Here is a 20,990-nt window from a genome sequence, read left to right on the forward strand (position 1 = left end):
AATTTCAATCCAAAAGTTATTAATAAGCACATGCATATCGACATACCCTAGAAAAAAATCAGGAAGCAACAGCAAATTTCTCAGTGTGAAATTAAAATGCCTTGTTTCACAGAATAGCATTTAAAAGCATTTAAAATTGGTACTTATTCAAATTGTACCCAATTTATTTTATTTTGTTTTAGTTTCCTGCATTCTGCTTATCCCTGTATCAGCCATACCATTAGAGAATCCTGTAATTAAATGTCAAGCTCTCTACAATCACTTTGCCTTACTAAAACGGTCCATTTCTTCATTACTTCTGAAAATGGTAAATGTGTAAATTCATTTATTGTGTCAAAAATAAATTTTCATGTTTAGAGAATATTTCTTGTTAATTGATATTACATTACTTAATTCATTTCAGAATGTGGATATGATTATATCCTGCATAATAAACTATTTTGAATATGTATATAAGCAAGTCATATTACAATATTTTTATAGAGAGAGCGTGATAATATCCCTGATTTTTATCGTGGATCAACTAGAGCTTGTACATCATGGTGGAATCAAATGCAGAGATCAGGAAAGGTATCTGGATTGATTATGTATTCATAAAAGACAAAATGTTTTAATTGTAAAGCTGACAAGGTCATTTCAATTTTATATTCTTTCAGATGAACCTGGATGTTTTATCATATGCTATCCGGGGAACAGAAAATTTTATGCACTATTTGCTACAAGAAGAAGTAATGAAGTTGCGTCGAGGAGAAGTTATAAGAGAATTTTCTATGTTTATAACAAAGTACATTCTTACATCCATAGCAAATGTGAAACTTTTACTTGAGGAATATTCAGGCATAGGTATTAGCAACAGTCTCACACGTTACAAATCATTTGGACCATATGGAAGAAATAAAGCAAAGTGTATTATTCCTAATTTATTCACAACTGAAAAAGAGATAAGTACAATTCAAATTTGGTTGAAACAATGTTCCAATAAAACTGTGTAATAGAATGCATATCTTGGATAAATGAATTAAATTTGTAAATTGCATTTTACTTTAATCCCTTTTGACATGGTTGTATTTATATTGATAAACTAGATAATAAATCTTCCAGTTGTTATTGTCTGCTTTAATCAATCTTCTCTTGATATCTTACTTTGATTGAAATTTTGTGTAAATCACATAAGGTACCAATTTTGATGCAACAGATGCGCACCAGATGCGCATTTCGACAAATTATGTCTCCTCAGTGATGCTCATGCCGAAATGTTGGAAATCTGAATTAATTTAAATAATTAAAAAAAGAAAAGAAAAAAGGAAGAGCTGAAAAAGGGGGTGCAAAAGATTGGAGCAAAATACGTCGAAGGATCAGAGCTATACATGAGGGAGATAATCCTGAAATTTGAAATAATTTCTAAATTTTACCACAGCAATTAAATATATATCCGTATTTTCAAGCAAGTACCGTCTGAAATTTTTAAAACATTTTGCTTGCTTTTGAATTATGTACAGTTAAACTTCTCTAATCTGGTTACCTCTTGTTCCTAAGAAACTATCCGGATTAGCAACATTTTTGATAATGAAATAACTGAAAGGGACTTTAAGTTTACATCGTATTAGACAAGGCGTCGGAATGCACAACATCCGGATTAGCCAGGATTCACTGTAATAAATAAAACTAAAAAAGTAGAACCTTCACTGAGAACATACCACTTGAAGGTTTTCTTGTCTCAATAGGTATCAATGAATGTATAGAAATATGAATATGGTTTTTGTGTTTTTGTGAAACAAAATTTTATCATAGTTATTATAGTTATCCTCGCAAGTCCACTTTTTTTTACTACTAACGAATCGTTTATCTTTTTATAAACATCATGCTTAATTTCATTTATAAGTCCCTTTTTATATAGAATTGACAGAAACTTTGAAACGGTGCTTTTACGTTGTCAAAGACCAAAGGATTCCGAGTGACAGATCTATACTTAGTGCCATTGGAATAATCCGTAGTCATATTAAATATAAAACAAAAAGTTGACTTGATACTAGTTTGTTGAATCCCCTTACCATCATCTTATTTGTCAGTAGCCGGCCTTGGTTTAAATATTGATTGTACTCAGAGCATGATCTTTAGTTTCAAATAAGTTGGGAAACATAAATAACATGTGCAGCTGATACTGGAATATTACCACATACATTGAAAAATTGATGATTGATGATTGAGGATGGAAAAGCTGAAGTATTCTCGTTTGCCGTACAATTCTGATGTTAGTTATCCGGTATCATTTATAATCATTAAAACATAAAATTATATGAAACTGATTTAACAGACAGATGTTTATGAGTATGATTGTCAATTTCCTTTTTTTAAGCATTGATTTTATCTTTGTTTTATTCTTTTTCCATTGTCTTACCCTTTTTCATAAATAGTTTTGCTTATCATGTCCATATCTTTCAGATTTAAGAACTTACAAGGGGATCATGTTTATTCTGTCAACATTTTTGAATTTTGATAAATATTATTATGTTATGCCAAGCAACATGATAATTTTTGGATTCCAAGAGACTTTTCTGTCTAGATCTGGATAGAGCATGGAGAATATTAATCATCCTTCCCGGATAGACGTAGGCGAAGTCCGAAGGTGTACCTGGCTATAGGTATATATATACTATGATCAAAGTCAAACTAACAACTGAGAAATCATGGAAAAGGGTAAAGCAAAAAAAAAATCCATCATGTTAAAAAATGCAATTCAGATTCTTATAGCAACTGTATATTCAAATTTTAAAGGGCGATATTGCAGATCCATTTATATTCTTCAAATGGCATACATTAGTTTCGTTTTGATTTCATTCATCATATTGCTTTGCCTTAGTTCGAACAAGTCATTTATTTTTAGCACTATTCCTCCTCGGTTTGCTGACTATGGGATTTCGATTGGTGATTAGCAGAGACAGTTGCACACCATGTGATCGAGACAGTATGGTTAAACTTATCATAAGCTCCAAATCAGCACGTGACCACAAAGTTTCTTTGTCGAACGTGAAAGAATATATGAAAAACCTGATTCAGACATTGAAGAAATTGATTAATAACACTGTAAACAAATACACAGCAAAATGTGCCACGTACGTATCACGAACGTTAAACGTATGTGATACGTATGTGACTTCACGTACGTATCACATGAAAAAAGCACCACGTACGTTAAACGTACGTTTTCACACGTATGAATATCATGCGTTACACGTACGTTAAACATACGTATTGACTACCATAAGTTACACACACGTTGCACACGTACGTTATTCATACGGTTCACGTATGAATAACATATGTGTGCAATGTGTGTGTAACGCATGTTTTGAGAAACATGCGTTTAACGCGTTTGTTAAATGAACTGCTCATATGATAAATGTATAAGTACCATACATTGAACTTTTTTTTTTCACATACTGTAAACAAAGGTGAAACAAAAATGATTCAATTCATGCATTGGACATAATTTTCTTTAAAGGCTTATTTTCTTTTCATCTGTTGAATGATCCACATTTTGAAGGTACATATCTGGATATCCTTCGCCTCAAATTTCCTGACCCTTCTTGCTCTTAAGGCAATCACAACAAAAGACATATTCAAATCTAAGCCAAATTTAATGTTGAATTTTTTTTAACATTTTTTTTTCAACATTGAGTTGAATAACTACAGTTTATTTTAGTATTAATAACCTTAGTCGTTTAAACTAAACTTTTCAGAATCCTCAAGTATCTACCTTATAATTCTCTACTTGACAAATTTAAAATTGAAGTATTGCGAGTGAACTCAGAAAATAAAACTTGTTCATCATAGGTATGAACTTTGCTTTAAACTCAGGAGGAGCATTATATAGATTTTCAATGAATCGATACATAGTAACTCTATATGATCAATGAAGCCCTGCCCTAACACCTGAATCACTTAAATTACCCTGGGGCCATGAATTTCATTATTTTAGTAGAAGACTCAATGCTCATTAAAATCATGCTAACAGTTTGCTTGATGTCCAGGTTTCAAGAAATTGCATTAATTTTGCATTAATTTTGATGGTTTTAGCTCCATCCCTTAGGCCCCAGGGGGAGCAGGAACCATGAAATTCACCATTTTTGTTTCCATTCACCCACAGATACTTTATTAATTTATGCGATAGAAACTTGATCCCCAATTGTGGCCCCTCCCTACCCCCGGGGTTCATGATTTGAACAAAATTGAATCTACACTACCTGATGATGCTTTCATATAAACATGATTAATCATGGCTTTTCTGTTCTTGAGAAGAAGATTTCCTATATATTCTTATGTAAAACTTTGATCCCCCATTATGGTCCAACCCTATCCCCAGGGGATCATGATTTGAACAAACTTGAATCTACACAACCTGAGGATGCTTCCATTTCAAAATGACTATTCATGGCTTTGCTATTCTTGAGAAGAAGAATTTTAAAGTTTTTTCCTAAGTATTCCTATGTAAAATATTGATTCTCCATTGTGGCCCCTCCCTATCCCTGGAGGTCGTGATTTGAACAAACTTGAATCTACACTACCTGATGATGCTTCCTTATCAATATGACTATATAAACAAGGCTTTGCTGTCCTTGAGAAGAAGATTTTTAAAGATTTTTTCTTATATATTCCTATGTAAAACTTTGATCCCCCATTGTGGCCCCGACCTACCCCCGGGGCTCATGATTTAAACAAATTTGAATTTACACTTTGACATACAAGGTTTCCTTTAAGTTTCAACTTTTTTTTGGCCCAGTGGTTCTTGAGAAGAAGATTTTTAAAACATCCCACTTAATTTTCACTATTTCTTATTTATCTCCCTTTTATTTTTAAAACATCACACTAAATTTTCACTATTTCTTAATTATCTCCCTTTTATTGGCCCTTTATTTGAACAAATTTGAATCCCCTTTACCCAAGGATGGTTTGTGGCAAGTTTGGTTGAAATAGGCCAGTGGTTCTGGAGAAGAAGTCGAAAATGTGAAAGTTTACAGTCAGACAAACAGCTAGACAGACAGACAGACTACAGACAAAATGTGATCAGCAAAAGCTCACTTGAGCTTTCAGCTCACCTAATTAGTTATAACATTTTTTTGTGATTACATGTAAGTCAGCTCAGGTGCAAAATATTGCTTATCACTGATATGAATACAACAGTAAAATTTTAGACATAACCATATGTCTGACAATTAAATTCTATGTAATAATAGAACTTACCCTCAGCATAAATCTTTCATAGCTTGACATGGACCTATATGTTTCTGTGTCTGTTTGAAGTGCATACGTTTTGTCCTTGGGGTAAAAAAGAAAATATATGTTAAAAAAAATTCCTTTCAGACTTGTAAAGCAAAACAAACAATATGAAAAATTACTTATTTTACTGATAGCATTTTCTCCTCTTGTGATTGAAATGTAATGCACATCATTACATGATATGTGTATCAAATTGCAAGTCTAAAAGCAATGGGATCAGAAAATTTGATTTCTTTTTTAAGAGTATTACCATAATGCTGGTTAAACTTTCAGAATCTGTTTTTGAAGTCCAGACTTGGCATTTAGGTGTTTACATAGGAGATGAGCTTCAGCCACCATCCTGGAGTGTACATTTAAAACCACATAAAAAATCACATAAGGACTGTATGAAAAAGACATCTGAAAAATAAGTTTTACACCCTTATTGCCCTAAAAGATAATTTATATTTCCTCTACATGTTTTGTAATGAAATACATTGGGTGGGTGCAACTTTTTCCATCAAGGGTTTTATTGCATCTTATTGGTAGGCTAAAAAAAATCTTACAATAAATATTTTTTATAACAGTATGTATTATACCTCACCTGAATTTTGATATAATGTGCCAGTGTTGATTCACACCTGGGCTGGGGTGCTGACCAAGACAGTTGACTGCGTCAATATTTTCTTACTTATTTGGTAAACTAAGTTTACATTATGTTATACACTAAAATAAAAGAAACACACCCGTTAGTTTACATGCAACACAGTGTGAAATATAAAGTAAATAAATAACTGTTGATGTTATGTATATTCCTCACCGTTATTCCTAGCCTAACTCCAGACACTGTCTTGCAGACGTCAGACTTCTTACCAGTGACGTCACCCGTAACGTAAATAATAATCGGAGGTGAAAATTCCGGAACGTACATTTTACATATTTAGTGTTATACGGACGCTACCAACTGTATTTTTATGTAATATCTATTTAGGTGAATTCCATTTGAGTTCTGTTGTGAAATTATCATGATTTCCTTTTTTTTCAAATTCAGCTTTTGCTCCTGAATTCGGAATGATTATATCTACCGATGATCGAGTTCAATTTTATGTGCCTCTACCGATATCCGATATACACATTACGAGATTGGTGTACTTGTACAGCTGTTGACTGTTGTATGAAGACTATGTTTTACTGCTCTAAGAGTAAATTATACACCAATGCGAACTGATTACTCCATGTCAGACATGCAAGTGGACGTAAGGTAAACAATGTGAAATAAATTGGAACATCAAAGACGCAAAACACGCACAACAAGTCAACAATGCACACACCTGTGAGCTTTCAGAGGTGATTGGGTTTTAATTATCATTATCATAGATCATGATATGATATTATTTTTTTTTGAAAAAAAAAAAAAGTTAAATCTTTAAAATATATTAAAGTATAATGATTAAAATCCACGCAACTTATGATATAGGGTCCCGTTTTAAGAGGGATTTTATAGTTGGACCAAGTTGGTCACAATACTCTGTTTCATGAATTACAGGTTATTGATTGTTAAACAATATCTTGATAAATTCTCCAAATTCACTCTGAACTATTAAGTAAAAAAAAGTATTTGGTCTGAGATTTCCTTTTGAACAAAAAGTTCCTGTATTTGAAAATGTCACCAATTTAAGAATATTATATAGTTCCAGCAACAATAAAACTTTTAGGGATTTTTTTCACTTATTGACAAAAATTAAATAATAATTTTACTAATTAATTAAACGAAATTGAAATAAAAAAAAAATAAAAAGGATTGAATTTAATTATAGTTGACCTACATTTATTGTACATGTATGTAAAAGTACCATTAATATAGAAAATATACAGCCTTCTCAAACACTGTCAGCCAGCTTTTCACACACAATGTAAAACAATTTTTATTAACCTACATGTAACATAGCTGATAACACTCATACTTGTCATTAACGTACATGTAATGTGTGGTTTTTAATACATGTAAACCATGCATATATTAACGTATGTGTAACGTGTGGTTGATAATAAACGTAAACCCTGTGTGTGAAATATGTGTAATGTGTGGTTTATAATACACATGTAAACCATGCATTTATTAACGTATGTGTAACATATGGTTGACAATACATATGTAAACCACGTGTTCATTAACGTATGTGAAACGTGTGGTTGACAATACACATGAAAACCATGCGTTTATAAACGTACGTGTAACGTGTGGTAGCACATACCATATGTAACACGTACGTGAAAGGTACGTAACACGTACGTGTATTCCAACCGCACGTTTCACGTACGTTATGTGAAACGTATATTGTCACACGCACGTTATCCATACGTTATACCACGTACGTGTAACGTTCGGTTGGAATACACGTATGTGTTACGTACATTTCACGTACGTGTAACATATGGTATGTGCTACCATACGTTACACGTACGTGGCACAATTAGCTGTGTATTGTATATGCACAGTCTAGATGAAGATTTCATATTAACAACTATACTTATAATGTTTCAGCATTTGATTTCTTTATTTTTTGTTAAAGGTAAATTTTCAAAATGAATCTCTGTTGATGTATGTAGGAAGAAAAGCTGAATCTCGTAAATGTAAAAAGCAGTTCTCGCTGTAGTGTACTTGTAATAAACCCTTTCCGCGGTTCCCGAAGTAAAGTCACTAGAAAGGTTAATAAAAATTGAATTTCTATCAATTAATCTAAGAACCATATAAATTATTTTTCAAAATCGTCTATAATGTAAATCATATACCGTACCAAATTGGTGTACAATTTTTATAATTGAAAAAAAAAATAAATACATAAAACGCATTCGATTTCCAGTTTTTTTTTTTTTTAATATTTCTGTCTTCATTATACAAAAGCAGAATACTATTTTGCATCATTACTTTAAGATTCGCTTTATTCATCACACTTATGCCCGCTTCACCTTCGGATATGATGTGTTAAAGAGCGTATCAAAGACCATTGGTACTGACGAACTTGTCGATTTGTCTTTGCGATCCGCCATGTGTCAATAGGAATCTTCAGTGTAAGAAAGTACACAGACACAAGACACTGAAAACATTTATAGACACCAGAGTCTGTATGAAAAAGTAAAGATTTAGAAATTCCAAAAGAGGATGTTCTGTCGAAATAAAAGATTTATCAAAAGCCAAAGCTACAGTTACCATTTTGCAGAACACCTTAAACTTTTGGAGAATCTGTATCTCTGAAAGGAATGGTACGCTTCTCCTGCACAGACAGTGTCAAACAAAGAAATGTCAGGTGGGAAAATGTGAAGTAAAGAGAATAAAAGATAAGAAGAGAAAAAAGGATTTTAAAAGAGCATTTGATAGCTCAATAATATTCCTTGAATTTTGTACGTGATATTACTATGTATTTATATAAAATCTGATATCATACTTACAAAGTGTGAATGAAAGAAACTTGACCAATATAACATTCAGTACCTAAGTACGTGTCATGCATATTTCTTTTGGACGACTTTTTTAAACACATGATTGATTTTTTTCCCTTTTCTTTAACAAAATAAGTACGTTCTTTTCTTGAATGTAGTTTGTGTATGGATAATTGTTTTTAATTTGTAACTAATGGAGAGAAAAGTAATTCTTAAGCATAGTATGTGTGTAATCGAATGAGTTTTGCATGAATACTTTAAATATCTAAATATTGTCTCGAATTTTTAAAACTCAAAGTCTTTCAAAATAAACATTGATTAGAATTTCTCGATTGTATTAAAAGCTACTTCAATTTTTCTTTGTTAAGAAGAGATACGATAAAATTAAATGGGTACATGTACATTTAGATTTGTAACATTACTGTGATTGCAATGCTAAGATCTACTAATAGACCGTTCAACAGCATATGTCAATACGTTTTGAAAACTAGTGTCATTACAATTTTATCTGTGCACAAAATAAAATTGATAATGATACCACAGACTTCATGTTTCTTCAGAATAAATCTTTGCATCAACGTATAGTTTAAGGTCAATATCTAAATTAATAATTGATTTTATATAGCTTCCATCTTGATTTTAAATTCATTTTTTAATTAAGAAAACATTTTATTATCTTATAAACATCAAAGATTGATGTAGAGAGGTACCAGTATGGACAGTTCCGTATGAACATATAATGTTTTTCAAAATATAAAACTGAAGCATATATTTCAGACAACTGCGTGTTATTTCATTCATAAAATGTCATGTTGATGTACAATCTATTTTTACAGAGAGTATTATCTACAACAAATTCCCACGTATATCCTTTCAAATGTCATTGAAAAAAGTGGGAGCCTATTCAAGTTCTTCAATTTCTCTGAAACCAAAAAAAAAAAAGTGATTTAAACTGTATTGTGTATTAAAATTTAAATTTCCAAACCGGCAATTTACATACTTTTATTAAGGAATGCGTTCTCTGCATTCCCTCGTATTGAAACACGTTACCTTCTAATTATACTAAATAAAATCATTGTTCAAATCTTCCTAATTTTACGTCAAAAGCATAGAATTTCTCATCTTATGCTTTATTCGACGATGCCTGATCATTTTTTTTTTAAATATGATACAGGTGTTTTCAAATCTTGTTAACGAGTTGTCAGATTCACTTCAGTTGCACGGAGGTGCCAGGTAGCCATTACTGTAAAACTTTAAGCTCGCTAAACATAAACATTTATCTTTAACTTTTGCTCTTATTTATCTTCTTATACTAAAGGTGTGACTCCACATACATTTGTAGACAGTTTGTACTTGTATATTGAAGCCTGCAGCTGAATGTTTATTAATCTACTTATGCTAGTATTTCAAAGGAAAAAAAAACTAGCCCAGTCAGCCAGTCTGAATTTATAAATTAAATCAGATGGCAGATTTTTAGAAATATAAGAGGGAAAAACTTGAATCACACCCAGACAAGACTATATTACTCAAGACTGTGCAAAGATATAGAAGACTTTAGAGAAATGATACGCTTAACGCTTTGTGGACCAAGAGTAGTCGGAACAGGAACTAATTTATAGATAAACTATTACAAATGAGTAAACTATCTATCAAAATTTAATCTGTAGTTTAATTCACTAAGATTTTTTTTTTTTCAATGAACCTCATCTTACCTAATAGATAAGAACATTTTAGAGAAGAAAACATCTTAAATATGCATGGCACGCATGGGAACAAACTTTTAGGGGAGCTCAATTACTTTTATGAATGGTTTAGCAAAACAGTGCTTCTTAGAGCCGGTACCCAATGTTAACGATATTATTAGTCACTTTTTAATTTGAATTTCTTATAATGTTATGAGATTTTATATTTCGATGCTATTCGTATTGAAGTTTACATGTTTGGAGGCTGAAAAATATCGATGTCATTTCTAGTTAAGTTAAAGAAAATGAGCTTCGTTCTTCTTGCTCATTTTATGATAGTTATATGACGTTTTGCCTGCATGATATCTTTGTAACTTTTGTACTGTCTTTTCTTGTTTATAGCAGCTACAGCGTTATTGCACATATATATTACATACATTCTAAAACCAGTATTTATATCTAGGTTGTCAAAAAAAAATGCCTGTTGGTAATAACTTTGTGTTAAATCATGTGTCCTTTTTAAATAATCTCGTTCGCCGTATCGCGTCAAACCTAAGACGTAAAATTATGCAGTGACTGTTCCTTCGCCAAGCGCCAGGCTCTTTCGAATGATAACTTAAATCCGAAGTCCCGTAAGGTATGCGTTAGCACGATAAAGAACCCTCACTGCTCAATGGTCCTGAGTGCCGAGTATAGGTCTAAATTTGAAGCTTTTCACCGATATATGGTGACTTTTCTATATGAATGAAAACAACATGCATACAATCAATCACCCTTTATTTATACAACAATATACTATTATCACCTGCATATGGAGTTTCCCAATTAAATCAAGATGCAAGAGTACATTCTGAGAAAGAAAATTTTCTAAACGAGACGAGCTATTAACAAATATATTATTAATATAAGGATATCAACAATATTATTGAAAGTCAAAATTTTGCTAATTCTATGGTTGAACCAATGACCATGTTTGCAAAACATCGGATAAGTCATCAAGTTGAATATTGACTGACATCTTTTATACAAATTGTATGGTCATTATTTTCACACCGAATTTTCAACACAATTTCCTAAATAACAAATGATGAAAGGACGTGCACGGCTGTTGTGACCAGTCGACAGGGAATGTTCACTATACTGGATAAGCATCTGATCCCACGTCTGTTTTCAGAGGTCCCTATTAGCTCTGGTCCTATTATGTATTCTATAAATAGACTTTTGAGAAAGTTAATTGTTATCTTACCATTTCATTGATATGTTCTTATGTTTCTCAAGCAAGGTTTGGAGACATATCTTTTTTTAACTTTCAAATTGGTTCTTCTTTCTTCTTCGGTGCTTTTTTGTCCGCGAGTGTTCTTGGAAACTACTCAGCTATCTTAAGGAAGGAAATGGAAAATGCGATTGTAGTATTTTCTTGATATCTTTTATTTTTAAAAATCTTTTTAACAAAGTAACTGTGTATATTTCTTGCAAATGTAATATAGATATCAGAAATGGATAGGTTTGTGCCGTACTCAGTACCAGTAACATCGCATAAATCAGCTGTGTGTCACGTGATTGGCATAAGAATAGAATTGTTATGCTGAAAGTAGAAAAAGTCGTTAGTGCAAGGACATACGCATATTTTTGGAGAATAAAATGGTACACATTAAAAAAAGGTTAACATAGTCTACCCGAAAAGTGCTTGGAGCTAGTTTTGCAGTTTTGGAAGTACTGGTAATTTTGCCGAAAATGCGTATAAGAGCAAAAAATTCCTTCTTCGCTTTATTTCTGTTATGAATAAAAATAATGTTATGCAGACCAGAATCAGCTCCAAGCACTTTTCAAAACAATAGGAATACGGTTATCGTGTAAGCGATATTCTTTATATTTTCTGTCGCTGTGCAGCTCCATAGCAACTAGATAAATTGATAATCTCTATAATTGTTTCCTTTTAGCTTTATTGATTAGATTTAAAAATGGGCGATGGTTTCATAATTATTTACGCATTTTTGTAATGATAAACCCAATGGATCCACTCCTCTGGATCACATTCACTCTGTCAAGTCAAGGCTAGTGACGTCATTTATAGCACAAGATTTGCTTCTAATTACTTGCCAGTATTGTTATCAAATGTTGTGATTTTACATGATTTTATGAATACTTGATAAAATAAATGAATGGAAGATATTATTTACATATCACCAGGGATTAATATGCATGTTATTTAGATGCGCGGAACGAGGGTCAGATTCATGCATATGAGTGCGCCTGCAATGAGTGAAATCCCATAAACTTGAAATGGCTTTAACTATCACATTTTTAAATGAAATGTTTTGAAAATAGTCGAGATAAAATTTATGTCTAAACCAAAGGAGGAGGTTGGATACGCATGAAAGCACGTTCATGCACGTGTGTTCTGTTTTGCTTGGCTGATTCAAAGATCCCTATAACATTTTTAACGACAAAGTTATGTGATATTTAAAATAAAGTATAGAATATATGGTTAAACAATATGATAAATGGCTATAAGTTTTTGTTATTTTATAGCAAAGCACTGGAAAATTTAGAATGAAGATCAGTATAAAGTGCTTTTATATTATAAATCTATATCAGCATATTGTTTTCCGATAAAATACATAGAATTGTAAACAGTATTTATGATATAGAAGTATTGCCTAGTTTGATAAAGCACCATAAAGGAATGGGAGAGAGTTCGAAATATGTGTAATGGCCCCAATAAGCACCTGTTTGTTTATCAAAGCAAAAAAGCTGACTAGATCTGATAATAAGAATAAAACATTTATTTATAGCTTTCATAAAACCACTCCTTTACATCTGGTTTTCTCTACATAGACATTCCCGTGTTGTGATGAATTCAATCTAGCAGAATGTCTTTATGTGAATAATCAGTCCACTTGATATATAAGCAACCAATCAAAATATTGTTTTGGGGGATATCATTCTTTAAGTAATTTCTTAGAAATAGATAAAATCAAAATAAGTCAATAAAAATTGAGCTTGACAAATATACCTTAAGATACCTGAATCAAACATATTTTTTTCCGTGAAAGCCTTTTGATAAGTATTGATATTTACATCAAACTAAGGATTATTTGGGAGCACAATATTAATTTTAAAAAAATTCAAAAAATATCTAATAAAGTAATTGGCACCACCTACAGCTTAACATGTACTTATACATTCAAATGCATGAGTTTACCTGATTAGTATAAATGTAACTGCCACAAATGAATCATTTATTTATTCATATATTGGAACCCGCTATGTACATTGTTTGTAAGGATTTTTATGAAGTTTCGGAATCCAATATTGATATGGTAATTCAAATTCATTTTGGTTGTTTGGAATATTAAAAATATTCAAAACTGACATATAATTTTGAAGAATTTCCTCCTTAGAAAGGGAGCTATGGGTGTAAGTTGGATTGCCACTTGTAGACTTATATCGCAGTTCCTCTAAAATACAATTAAAATAATGAGCCTTACAAACAAAGACAATGATGTTACCTGCTTTGTCAGCAGGGACCAGTACATACTGATCATATAGTCTATCTAATTCTTGTTTCACTTGTGAATTATTGAATACGGAAGGATAGATGTTTTTCATATTGCCCCTCAATCGCTTCATGCAAGATTTTAACATACATCTGATTTAATCCATTCTGACAAAGTGTCAAGGTCTTTTTTTTCATGTCTGGCCCATCGTCTGGCATAATTTTCCAAGGAATTCATAATATTAATGAAATTATGATTCCAGTTGAAAGATCGGGGTTCATTAAAGTTTGGCCCTTTTAAAATAATTGCTTTGAGGTCCTCATAACTAAATTTTCGTCACCAGTAATAACGTGTCAAGCAGGACTATAGATTTAGCTGTTTTTTCTTCCGTAAAACATGGCGGTTTAAAAAGCCTTTGATTTGCAATATCCATAACCACAGATCTTAGCCTGTATTCTTGTGTCGAGGAATCCAAATATGGACTTCCCTTGACTTTTATAAATAGACTATTCAAAATTTTCAAAGGGACAGAGTAAAGTTTTGTGCGAATGTGATTAAGGCCTAATTATTTATTTACATAAGGTAGTAGTGAATCAAAGGAGACATCGTGTATAATTGGTTTATTGTAAGACCGATGTCCATGACTACGCCCACGTCTCTTTGTACTGTTAAAAAGTCCAATAACATTCACCTTGCTACACTGTGGGGTTTGAAAGATTCGCAACACTAACCAAATTGTCATTGCTACCATATGGAAAGGTCGTGCCTAGTTTTCTAATCCAGTATTCTTTTTGTTGTCTATGGAAATGTGTTCTCAGTGATGGGCTATGATGGTAAATCTTCTCTAGAATTCTAACTTCCATTGACAAAATTGAATGATCAGGTAAATTAAAATGCTTGTATAGAAACTGCTGGCCTCCGTTATTAATCTGAAATCTATGTCCCGATACTCCTTGATTAAATGAACCCTTGATTTCACCATTATAAAAAGCCTTCACTGGGTACATTCTATTCCGCAGACAACATTAGAAGATTTGCAATTCAGATTTTCCCTAGTTTTGGTATAGAAGCTCTGTCCAGTAAGATTATTAGAAAACGAAGACCTAGTTATCAAAATATCACAGGTATTACAGTTTTTGACAGTACATTTTGAAATAGAACACATGGGATCGGAAAACGAATCGTCAAATATATCTCCAATAGAAACTTTACATTCCTTCAATATTTGTAAGAACAGTTGGTTCTATACCAAAACTTGGACATATGACATAATTTAATTTAATATCCCTGATATTAATTCGATGGACACCGATTGAGCTCTTAGAGTCTGTGCCCCCTATAGACTCAAAAGAGTGAAGCCTCGTTTCACTTGGCGTTGCGACTGCCAGTATCCTTTCGTTATGCTGTGTGCTTTTCATGAATGAACAAGTACCGAACGACAAATATCCTCCGGTACAGACTGTCCACCAACAGAAATACATGTTCGGTGGTTTAATGAAATATGGAGATACCGAACAGTATTCAAGCCCATTGTCAACTAAAAAGCAGGAGCAGTGCAAACACGGACCTCCAAAAACAGAGGTGGGATCACGTGCCATGAAGGAGTGAGCATTTCTTGCCGACCTGTCACACCCGCCGTTTGCTCCTTGTCATAACCGGTAAATAACGGAAAAATCCGTTGGCTATTCAGTTGTGTAAATAATGGCCTAACGATTAGTATGAAAAATGTCAGTCAGCATATGACTTAATGATAGATTGTATTTGTTGGCAAGGTCATTGTATCGACCATAGAACTTACAAAATGATTCCTTTAAACGAGACTGTGAGGAATGGTTGCATTAAGTGTAGAAAAGTTGTGTATTTTGTTGTTACTGACTTTTGAAAATAATGGCGATTTTCAGTTATCTACAAGTTCTTCGGAGTTTTTGAAAAATTTACATCTGATTTACACAACTTCTAGAATATATGCTTTGGCTCAGTACGTCTGAAGTTTCTCCTTTACTGCAGTTAATATTTTTGCAAGAAGTAAAGTAGAACATTTTTTGCTGGACAGGGTATGTATCTCTCTTTGTAAGGATTTTAATCTAAAAGGCATTAATTCAGAATTAAACTATTCTTCCTGACTTATATGTTATTCGTTTTCCATTAAATTGATTTTGGACAACTTAATTTTCTTTAATATATTTAATTAGCAATAAATGCAATAACATGCCATAGGAATATTTGAAACAAATGTTAAATTTTATACATAAGATATGTACATTTAAACAAATCAAGAATGATCTGGATGTTGAAATACTGTTTAAAGCAATAAACCAATTCTTCTACCTACTTTGGATTGGACGGGAATTTCTTGCCTGGATAGAGTTTTGGAAACGTGAGTCATCTCACACGGATATGGTAGGCGATGTCCAACAAGAGAGCATGGTTTTCCTGAAATTTCCGACTATAAATATAGAAACCCTATCAAATCAATCTAGTAAAAGGTATGTCATGGCAAACGGTAAAAGAAAAGCATGTATATATCTATTTCATTTTTTAATTCCATAAACTGCTTTGCACAATATTTCCTTTCAGATGCATTATCTAAACTTTTTCGTTTTTTAAGTAATTTTACAGACACTTTCAAATTCTTTAAATTCCAAATTATTACTTTCGATTTGATAACATTCCTCATACTGCTTTGCATGAGTTTTAACTTGTCTATTTTTAGCATTATGTTACCTTGGCGTATTTGCCTTTTGTATTACTTTAACGACGAGCCTAGACACGTGTAAACCATGTGAGCTACAGAGGGCAGACTCTAAAATAACAACGTCAAAATCTGACTGTGATCACAGAGTTTCTTTATCAAGCATGATACGGAATATGAATGATGTGATTTGGAAATTGAAAAATATGTCATTAAACATAGTAAGTAAATGTTTAATTTCAATGAATTTGATAGCAACAAATATATATCAACCTGATCCGACCACTGATTTTTTTAGGTCCGCATTTGCTCTGCTCTCGATTTGAAATGTTTCAATCGATTTTTAAGCTTGATTACTATTCGTTATCTTCATATTTCATTGGTCACCGTATATTACATTCTTAAAAATTCTGAAAATAAGAATCAAAAATCACATTAAAAAATACAACGTGAAGTAGTTGCTCATTTTTAGGATGTTAAGGCAATTTAGCAAAATATCAAATTAAATCGAAATTGACTCTTTTTTTCATTTTGCTTGGTTTAAGATTTTGTTGGTTAATTAATTGATCGATATTTTTAAAGGAAGAAACTTTGAATAGAGTGAACATTAAAGAAAGTCATCGCTGTAGGTTACGTGTTATTAGCCCTCTACGAAGGATTGGCGGAAAAGTCAACAAAAAGGTAAAAAAAAAAATCAGTTCTTATGACAAAATTAGTAATTTATGAATCATAATAAACTCATAACAGAAGGCAAAATTACTTTACGTTTTCACCTCTAAAGTAACACGACATAATAAATACTAAGAATTTAATGTTAAACGCTTTTTCTTCTTCAAGGAAATTTTTAATCATTTGGATGCTTTGTTTTTTATCCCTCAGATTCGATTCATTCATCAGACGTATGCTAATTTAACCTTTGTACATGATGTTTTCAAAATTGTGTCAAAAACTCTGGAAAAAGATACACGTATTAATTTATCTTCACTTTTACAACCTGCTATGTGTATACTACATCAAGCCAATAGAAAACTCCAATGTAAGAGAAGAAACAAAAAGAAAAAAACAATAAAAACATTTGAAAAAACGGGAGTCTGCGTCAGTAAGAACAGGTTTAAGCAGTCAAAACGAAACTGTTTCAAAGTTGTCGAAATGGAAGATTTATCAAAAATCAAAGCTGCGGAAAATGTTTTGCAGGGAACCTTAAATTTTTGGAATACCTGTGTCTTTGAAAGAAAGGGTAGATTTGGTTTAAAACGAAAGTGCAAAGAAAAGACTATTCAAAAATGTAAAAAGAAATTGAGAAGAAATAGAAAGAAAAATAGAAGGACAAAAAAGATACAGAAAAATATTTTATAGCAGCTCAATAATAATATTTCCATTAGGTATGTGATAGTATGTGATAGCATTCTTTGTTATTTATTCAGATTTCTCCAATGGCAGCTACTTTCTGACATTATTAATTCCTTTGGCAGTATTACATTGTTAAAGTGTTTTATGCCCTGTTCACAGATTGTTTGTATATTTTTTGAGATCATTTACTATCATTATCTTTACCTTTTTTTCATTACATTCTGTTCATACATTTGTATCAAGAATGTTATTCCATTTGCAATTATTTTTTTCATGTAATCGTATATATGTGTTCATATATTGTTAATATATTGTTACTTTTTTTATTTTGTCTATTGTTGACAAAAATAAAAAGGTTAAAATTTATTTGTGAATGTTTCTTTTTTTCTAAATTGACTGACTGATTGAAGAAGGAATTAATTATTTTTGCTGAATGAAAATATTTAAAATCTGTGTCAATGGCTGAGTAATGTTTGAATGAATAACGTTTGGCATTTACATCCGCATAGTTTATTGAATTAAATGCCTAAATTGAAGTGTCCACTGAGACCTACATATCAAGCAAAATTTTTAAATCACTTTATGTTTAATTTAACGTCATTACTCAGAGAGTCAATAAAGTAAATACACAGGGCATAGAAATTTTGAAAAAGGATATTAGAGCAAGATTTGCATACGTTGGTGGTCTTAATTATACTTCGCTGTGAGAGCTTCTTTCTATAGGAACAATGTTCGATATCATCATCTTTCATATTAAAGCATGTCATTACATCAATACATAGATTTGGTTTGTACGAATAATTGAAAGCTTTTCAAACAAATTTCTCTCTTGAAAATATTTTAAATATAAAAGATAAAGAAACTTGTCTATATCATGTTCTATTTTGACAATTCCTAGATCATCGTTTTGTTGGAATACAATTTGCTGACATCAAACGAGACTAAATGATTCTGGGTTGATTTTCTTTGGACAAAATAAGAAAAAAATAAAAAAGGAAATTTTTAACATAAAGTCTTAACAGCAAAATCCTATAAATAACTAAGTTGTTGAGTTTCACATAATGTTCTTGCAAATATGGGTCTGATTTGAAGATTTATTTATAGTTACTAGCCTTTTTGCTTTGACCATGGCTGTATTATAAATTTCTGAAAATTACCTTGCTATTTCCTGTTCTTCTTGTATGATCGCGCGTAGTTAGGGATTTCTAGGCATATCTGATTTATTTATTTACTTTTGCAATGAATTTAAAACAATATCTTTTCTTACAAATGTGCACTTTTGAATATTCTTTTTTTTTTCGTATAATTCAAAAAGAAATTTGGATAGTTACACTAATAGTTCATAGATTCATATAAAATAAAACAATATAATTATTTAGTAATATTAATATATTTTTTCATCAATATTTTTCTGACGAAACAATGATATTATAAAGAATTTAATTCAAATTAAAAATAACTTTGGCATCCTGCAATTATTTATAATCTTCATATACCCGAGAATTTTCCATCGCACTCAAATTAGGTTAAGTTGCACGAGGAATTTAAATATGTAGTGAAATGTGAAGGACGTTAAATGGAATTTACCTGTGATAGGGAAGTTTAAAAATAAAAGTTCACAAACGGAATGACTCTCCGCTCATTCATAAAAAGTAGGAGTTAATACATAGTGAGCAGGTGAATTCAGGCTTAGGCAATATCTTTTTGCAACAATAACTTCTTATTCAACAACGAAATGAACGAATGTAATCTATTATAAGACATGAAAAGATAAAAATAAAAAAGAAATACATGTAAAAATGAAAAAAAAGAATTGTGTGCCAGATCTGGACGTTCAAGCCTAAGACCTTTTTATTTCGCCTTCCTTATTCGTTTGCACAGACATATCATGTTGATCATTTTTCTATTCACGATAGAGAAGAACTATGGTTTTATGGTTTAATTCAGTGTTTCTACAAAGAGCTTGTTTTTTTTAAGTTAATGACTTAAATGTACATGTTTATGTATGACAAGTACATATGAGATTATTTATTAGATTCATGGTTTACTATAGGCGATTCTGTTGTATTTGTGAGAAGGGTGCTCTATTTTTTATTGGAAATAAGAATAAAAAAAAATTCATAGAACAATGACATCTTAATGATTTCTACAGCAGACAAAAATAAATGAATGCCTGTTTCTCTGTGTTATGCAAATGGCACATTGTCTTTCAAAAATTTTATTCATGAATTGAAGTATACCTTCATACATTCGTGGCATTGATCATAACTTTTATTTGAGTATTTTTACTTTTGTAAAGCTTTTAAGATTAGATGTAATTTTATAAAACTATAAATCAATTGTTTTATCATATTTCTAAAAAATGAAAGACCAGAAGCTGATTCGTATTTGTGGAGAGAGAGAGAGAGAGAGAGAGAGAGAGAGAGAGAGATTGTGTACTGTATGAGAATCTTCCATGTCGAATTTCTAGAAAAAAAATCATAAGGATACAATTCAGATAATTAAAAGATGAACAAGGAAATCAAAATACATACAGTAATTCTATTTTAAAAAAGAACACGTTTCATCCTTTACATTTAACTTATTTTATATAATAAATTCATTTTATTTCAATTCAAATTAAATCTTGCAATAATCTAAAATATAATTCATAAAGTTGTCAAAATTACAGAAAATATCATATCTTATCAATATTCTGTTGTATATATTATATAAATGTCATCTGAATATGGTTGCAGAAAAAGAGATGAAATACAGATGACGATGTACTTCAGTATGAAATTACCATAGAAACACTAATGGAAATAACATACCTGTTTAAAATAAGAATGTATTTTTGTGCAGATAAAAGTCGTAAAATGAAAATAATAATTTTTCGATATCAAAAATAATGCCAATGAGAGAATGGGGGAATGGGGATAAGTTATTTATTTGTATCTTATGGCTGTATTGTATTTCATTATGATAGTGAAAATAAGTTCAGTTGTTGAGTATTGAATGAATAATTTTAGATGATTAATTAGATCTTCAAAGTCTTAACAATAATAGTCAATAAAGATAAAATGAATT

General features: G+C 31.2%; 2 long non-coding RNA genes across 2 annotated transcripts; one reads left to right on the plus strand and one right to left on the minus strand.

Moving 5' to 3' along the window:
* Positions 1-5,532: 5,532 nt before the first annotated feature.
* On the minus strand, positions 5,533-6,146 carry LOC133174822 (uncharacterized). The gene is made up of 3 exons (XR_009719192.1): positions 6,077-6,146; positions 5,861-5,982; positions 5,533-5,617 (listed from the first exon to the last, which is right to left on the minus strand). It is a non-coding gene; the product is annotated as an uncharacterized LOC133174822 (long non-coding RNA).
* A 10,580-nt stretch (positions 6,147-16,726) lies between these two features.
* On the plus strand, positions 16,727-17,584 carry LOC133174763 (uncharacterized). Its single transcript, XR_009719184.1, has 3 exons — positions 16,727-16,792; positions 17,154-17,252; positions 17,451-17,584. It is a non-coding gene; the product is annotated as an uncharacterized LOC133174763 (long non-coding RNA).
* The last annotated feature ends 3,406 nt before the right edge of the window (positions 17,585-20,990 follow it).

Source organism: Saccostrea echinata, unplaced genomic scaffold, assembly GCF_033153115.1.
Source record: "Saccostrea echinata isolate AGI-Se365-2 ecotype Australia unplaced genomic scaffold, CSIRO_AGI_Sech_v1 ptg000059l, whole genome shotgun sequence".
NCBI lineage: Eukaryota > Metazoa > Mollusca > Bivalvia > Ostreida > Ostreidae > Saccostrea > Saccostrea echinata.